Genomic DNA, 6,000 nt, shown 5'->3' with positions numbered 1-6,000 from the left:
GGTATCACATACCCTAAAATATGAGTTTCAACATCTTCTCTGATTTCCTTTGAAAAGATTTAAACTCAAGACATGCTATTAATAATAATAGTATTTCCACAGCTATTTTGTACAGCAAGGACCTCATAACTTATAAAACTATGGAGGAGTTCATGGAATCTAGAAAGATGGAAGTTGGCTTTGTTGAGATCCTGGCTCCGCCCCTTCCTGGACATGTCACACTCTCTCTGGGCTTCCTGGTTCCACACACAAAATGGATCTAACCCTACTTAATAAATAGGCTTAAGAGAAGGTCTTTTTATGTGTCTGTCTGATCTGGAACTTGCCACCTTCCCTCTCTCACAGTGGAAGACACAGATGGCCCTGACATCTAGGGCCCAGGACCAAGCCACCCTCTTATATTCCTATTTGACAGTGACGCTTGCCAGCCTCAGAGCCAATACCTGGATCAAGAGCTGGCAAGATAACTCAGAGTTGGTGCTAACTGCCAAGTCTGACAACCCAAGTTAATCAGTAGGGCCCACATACTAGAAGTAAATTAACTCCTGAAAATTGTCCTATGACCTCCATAATGCTCTACTGCACTCATGTGTGTGTGTAAACACTAAAATAAATTTGAAAAATATATAACTCAAAGTTAAAAGAGCATACAATAGGTATGACTAATGTTTGCAATTCTAGCACTTAGGAGGCCAAGACAGGAGGATTGACACAAGTTTGAGATCAGCTTGGACTGTAGAGTAAAAAACTCACTTCAAAAAGAGGAGAGAGGACTGGAGAGATGGCTCAGCTGTTACAAGCATTGGCTGTTCTCCCAGAGAACTGGGGGATGGATTCCCAGCACTCACACTGTGGCTCATAACCATCAGTAGTAACTCCAGTTCCTGGGGATCCAGTGTCTCCTTTTGACCTCTATGGATATGGACACATACACACACACACACACACACACACACACACACACACACACACACACACACACAGAGTTAGGACTCCCCTGGGGCTGCGGCTGTGCAGAGAGATGTCAGTGAATGGTTGTTCCCCTTTGTTTTTTGGTTTTGGGTTTTTTTTGTTGTCTTTGTTTTTGTTTGTTTGTTTTTGTTTGTTTGTTTCAAGACAGGGTTTCTCTGTGTAGCCCTGGCTGTCCTGGAACTCACTCTGTAGACCAGGCTGGCCTCGAACTCAGAAATCCACCTGCCTCTTCCTCCCGAGTGCTAGGATTAAAGGCGTGCATCACCACGTATGAGCTACACTCCTGTTTGCTCCTCAGTGGCTGCTTTTGATTGCCATCATGGAGTGCAGCTTCCTTGCACTATAACACAAACCAAGCAGGCAGGAGCAGCTCATTGCTTGCCACCACTTCACTCTAGAAAGCCGTGGCGCCTTTGTAAAGACTTTTCTTGGCCTTGGAAATGGTGGGGGGAGTTTGTTGAGAAGCTGGTCTTAATTTCTGACTTGTTGAAAAATTGTCCCAAACAGAAGGAGGCGTGGAAATTGTGCAAATTCCATTTGATTATGAAGCAGAAGTTGAAAGAGGTCTCAGATTAAGTGGGAAACAGTCTTAGCTGACCGAGCATTTCACACTGGGGTTTGTCCCAGTTTGTTTTGGTAAAGAGCCTTTGGCATTGTGGTTGGTAGTGCTGTAAGATGGTTGTGAGTGGCACAGACGCTGCAGGTGCCCAGCAAGCACTCTACTGGAGCTATATCCCCAACCCTACAAAGCGGCTTCTGGCTCCTGAGCATCCTGCCTCAGCCTCCCCAGTACCAGGATTATAGGAGTCCATTACCAAACCCTGCCCCCATAAATTTTAATTTATAATCACTCTTTTCACTCCACATTCTCTGAGTCACCATCCCACAAGGCTAGGTAGGAACTTTGCCCCTGAACGCAGGTAATTAGGCAGCCTTGGGGGGAGGAAAAAAAACAACTAAGATTCTTTGTCAAGCATTTAATGGATTCCATTCTGTGAGCCAACCGCAGCTTTTCCAATTAGGACTGCCTGTCTCTCCATAATTTGGGGGTTACTATAGGTCAAAAACCAAACCTCACAAAACCCCAGGAGACAACAACAGGCTTTCAGGCAGAAATAACTGGAGAGAGGAGCCACGGACTAGACACTGTACACAAAGCACTGTTTTGGAAGATGGCCTTTGGCAGTGCATTCAAAGGAAATGTGTCCCGCTTTCTGAAGTGGGCATCCTGGCCAACACCGCCAGGAGAGGAAGCTCTCTTCCATGTCTGTAGGTTTATTACTAATGGCTAGAGGAAGTAGACACTGCCAGGGCAAGAGGAGTGCAGAATGGGAGGCTTCAAGACCTCTTGAGTCAGGTGGATATCACCATCATAACCTAAAAAGGTAAAAGCTGACCTTGTGCTGTTGGCTGTGAATGCAGCTGGGTCAGGAAAGCAGGATACATCTCCACTTGGCTGTCTGATTAAAGTCAGCCCAGGGAAGGCAGACTGGCCACTTGAGGCTACACACCTACTGTCAGTCCTTCCAGCCACAGACTCAGCCATGGCGAATGATAACAAGCTTTCACATTTACCTCGGCCCAGAGAGACAGACTCACACCTGGTCCAGTACGACCTGAACAGCCCCGTTGACTCTGTGTCTCAGAGGCAAGGTCTTATTATGCAACCCAGTTGGTCTAGAACTATGTAGCCTAGGCTGGCTTCAAACTCACAGAAATCCTCCTGCCTCAGATCACTGGGAAGAGCTGGGGTTAGTGGCACATACCCCTACAATCTTAGCACTTGGGAGGCAGAAGCAGGAAGAACAGGACTTCAAGGCCAGCCTTGCTAATTAGCAAAATCAAGGCCAGCCTGGATCTATCTGTCTCATTAAAACAAAACAAAACAAAACAAAACAAAACAAAACAAAACAAAACAAAACCAAACCCTACAAAGATTACTGAAAAGATTTATAATCCTTTTTCACAGATGTTACAAGCTAAGGCACAGAGGATCAATGTCTGGCCCAATGTCAGAGTGCTAGGACCAGACGTGCAGAGCAGGGCTTCTGTGGAAGTTTCCATCCCGGTCTGCTTTTGTTTCCAGGGGACACATTCTTCATAGGCCACTGCTCACCAGTGCTTCCTTTGCCTGGCTATGTAGGTGAGAAGGCGGAGGACTGGTAGGAAAATCGTCCTACACGCAGCCCTCCAGGGTGGGCAATCGGAAGTGCTTCTTTTCTCAAGAGAGTCATCCCTGGCTGGCCTGTGGAAGCAGGAGCTGGTGACGATGGATGGAAAGTAGGAAAAGATCTCAGGCCAGACTAATGGAAGTGCTGCAGCAGATTTTCCACTGTTGAAAGAAACATCAGAATTCCCTAAAAGATCTCATTGCAGAATGCCCACCCAGCTGTGGAGGAAACAGGACTAAGTTGCTCTGCATAGGCAAGGGATCTCTGGGCAGCCACATGGGAAACTGGGCTGAGATTGGGACAGGAAGGGGAGGGAAAGCCAAGGGATGGAAACTCGGTGCAAAGTGGAATCCAAACCAGAAGCAGAACACTTGACACACATTCAGACGCTGGGTGCCACTGCAGTTGGACGGCCAGTGATGGCCCAGGACTGCCACGTTCTCTTTAGACTGTTCCCTCCACCTGCCTCACTGCTGGAAGGGAAGCTCGAGGCTCCTTCCTAGGGTCCCTTCTGTTTTCTGTCAGCAGTAGAGAAGACATTCTAGCAAATGACATTCAGTAATGCTTTAATTAACTGAAGTATTTTTGTATTTCAAGATGCACCAAGAAATTAATTCCAGATGGGCAAAAGGAAAGACACTTACACAAAAGAATGATCTTTTTTCTTAGAGAAATTTACATCTCCCAAAGGTGAAAAATTCTGCAGGTTCAACATGCTTTTTTGACAGACAGTTAGGATGGGACTGGAAATTTTTATTTCATTTGTAAAACGTAATGGTTCTCTTCATGTCTGCTGGCTTTTCACGAGCCTGTTTCCAAGGCTAACGCTTAAATGGCCCGATGCAGTCAGCCCTAACAATTTTATTTTTGGGAATCCAACTTGGAGTAGACAAGAAGTGTGGAACTTGCCTTCCCCCTCAAGCAAACTGGTTATTTTGAGACCTTGCTTCCTAGGGAGAGGAATGACATTTCCAGCTGCGCGTTTCTGGCACTTCCCTGAGCCTTCTGTAAACAGGGAGCCAGGCTTCCTCTTCCAATAGCAACTCAAAGGGGATGGGCCTGAGTAACACCCCCACAGCAGGCAGCAGGCAGGACCTGTGCTCTCTGTTCTGCACCTAAGAGCCACTTGAGATGTATGCAAAATGGGCACCTTTCTGGGTGCTGGGCAGAGTCTTGGGTGCTGAGTCTTCATTCTGCCAGAAAAGAATTCTTTTCAGTGACAGGCATGAACCCAAGGCTTTGAACCTGTGTGAGAGGCCAGTGGTTCTTTGTGGCTCCTGTTTTGTGGGCAGAGTCTAAATGAAACTTTCTCTAGCCTGGCATCTCTAAGCCAGCTATCTGCCCTAACAGAAGATATGCAAAGAACTCTTAAATTTTGTTGCTGTTGTTCATTCTGTTTTTCTGCTATAGGGTCTTACTCTGTAGTCCTGGCTAGTCTGGAAGCCACTACATAGCCTGGCCTCTAACTCCTGAGGTCCACCTTCCATTGCCTCCTTAGTATTAGAATTAAAGGTACGCACCGCATGCCTAGCTATGTATATTGTTTTGAAGTAGAAGTACTTCAAAACTTCAAAGCTTCTGGCTGAACCATGGCCATCAAACAAGAACCTTGATCACTATGGGAAAAGCCCAGCTCTAGGTTCAGTCCTAGTCATGTATACATGCTTCAAATGAAAGCTGCTAGCCACTAGAAAGGCCCTGCTGGTACCAGCTCAACTGTACAGCTGTAGCCTCGAGTTAGACAGCCAGAGAAAATGGGCTACAGGACTCTTTCAATAAAGTCCTTTTCTTTTCACTGCAAGGGGTGATAGCATTTTACAGTTGGTCCTCTATACCTGTGGGTCACACAAGTGTGGTTTCAACCAAAGGCAGTAATAGTGTCTGGGAGGTAGGGAGGACTGGGTCTGTCTGAGCCTACAAACTAGTTTTTAAATTGTGACCACTCAGTGTAACAACTATTTATTTCCAGGTATGGAAGTGCACACCTGTAGTTGAGAATCCAGCTTGGGTTATGAGTTCAAGGTCAGCCTGGACCACACTGTGAGACTGTATTAAAACAAAACAAAACCACTATCAAAGACCAAAAACAGCAAATCTACCCCAGCAACCCAACTATTTATGTAGTATTTACATTATATGAGGCACTCTACATAGTCCAGAGGTAATCAGATTCAACTAAAGGATGTGCTGGGATTGTTTACACACACAGTGCTATTTTATAGAAGAGACAGAGTGGCTGCATGGGGCGTGTGTGGTCCTGGAAGCAGTCTCCTGGGGATACTGACAGACAACTGTAATCACCTGTGCAGCTTCTAAGCATATACCCAACAGGCTTCTCTGCAGACTCACAGTTAAGTCTCTAGACATCTGCATTTCTCAGAGGGCCCCGAGGGAGTCTAATGCATTCCCCAGGTGAGGAAGAGGCTGTACAGAACATGCTGGATTCAGTCTTCATCAAGAAGACATTTAACATAACTCCTACTGACACCTATCTGCTGGCTCCTACGTGGTTTCTGACAGCGTGATACATCAAGTCAGTCACTTCGCTGCTGTGACCACTGACTGGGAGAAACAGCCGCTTGACCGCTCAGTACCACCATAGAGATGGCTGGAAAACCAGCCTCTCATGAATGAGCCAAAAGACAAGTGTAATAAGCTGTGTGCGCACAGCACACAGGTACACAGTAGCCAGGGGTGGGAGGAGCCCACTGGCTTCCTCAGCTCCCCAGGGTGGGTGGCAGGTGGCTGACTTGGCTGTGCTGTCTGGGGATAGCCACATGCTTGCTTTCTAATAGGGCAGCACAGAGGGCAGCACAGAGGGGACCCCCAGCCCCAGCTAAGGCCCAGTGAGCTTCTC

The sequence above is a fragment of the Mus caroli genome, unplaced genomic scaffold (genome assembly GCF_978045245.1).
Source record: "Mus caroli unplaced genomic scaffold, Mus_caroli_1 scaffold_13, whole genome shotgun sequence".
NCBI classification, from domain to species: Eukaryota; Metazoa; Chordata; class Mammalia; order Rodentia; family Muridae; genus Mus; species Mus caroli.
The sequence above is the reverse complement of the archived record's forward strand: the minus strand, read 5'-3'. Positions refer to the sequence as shown.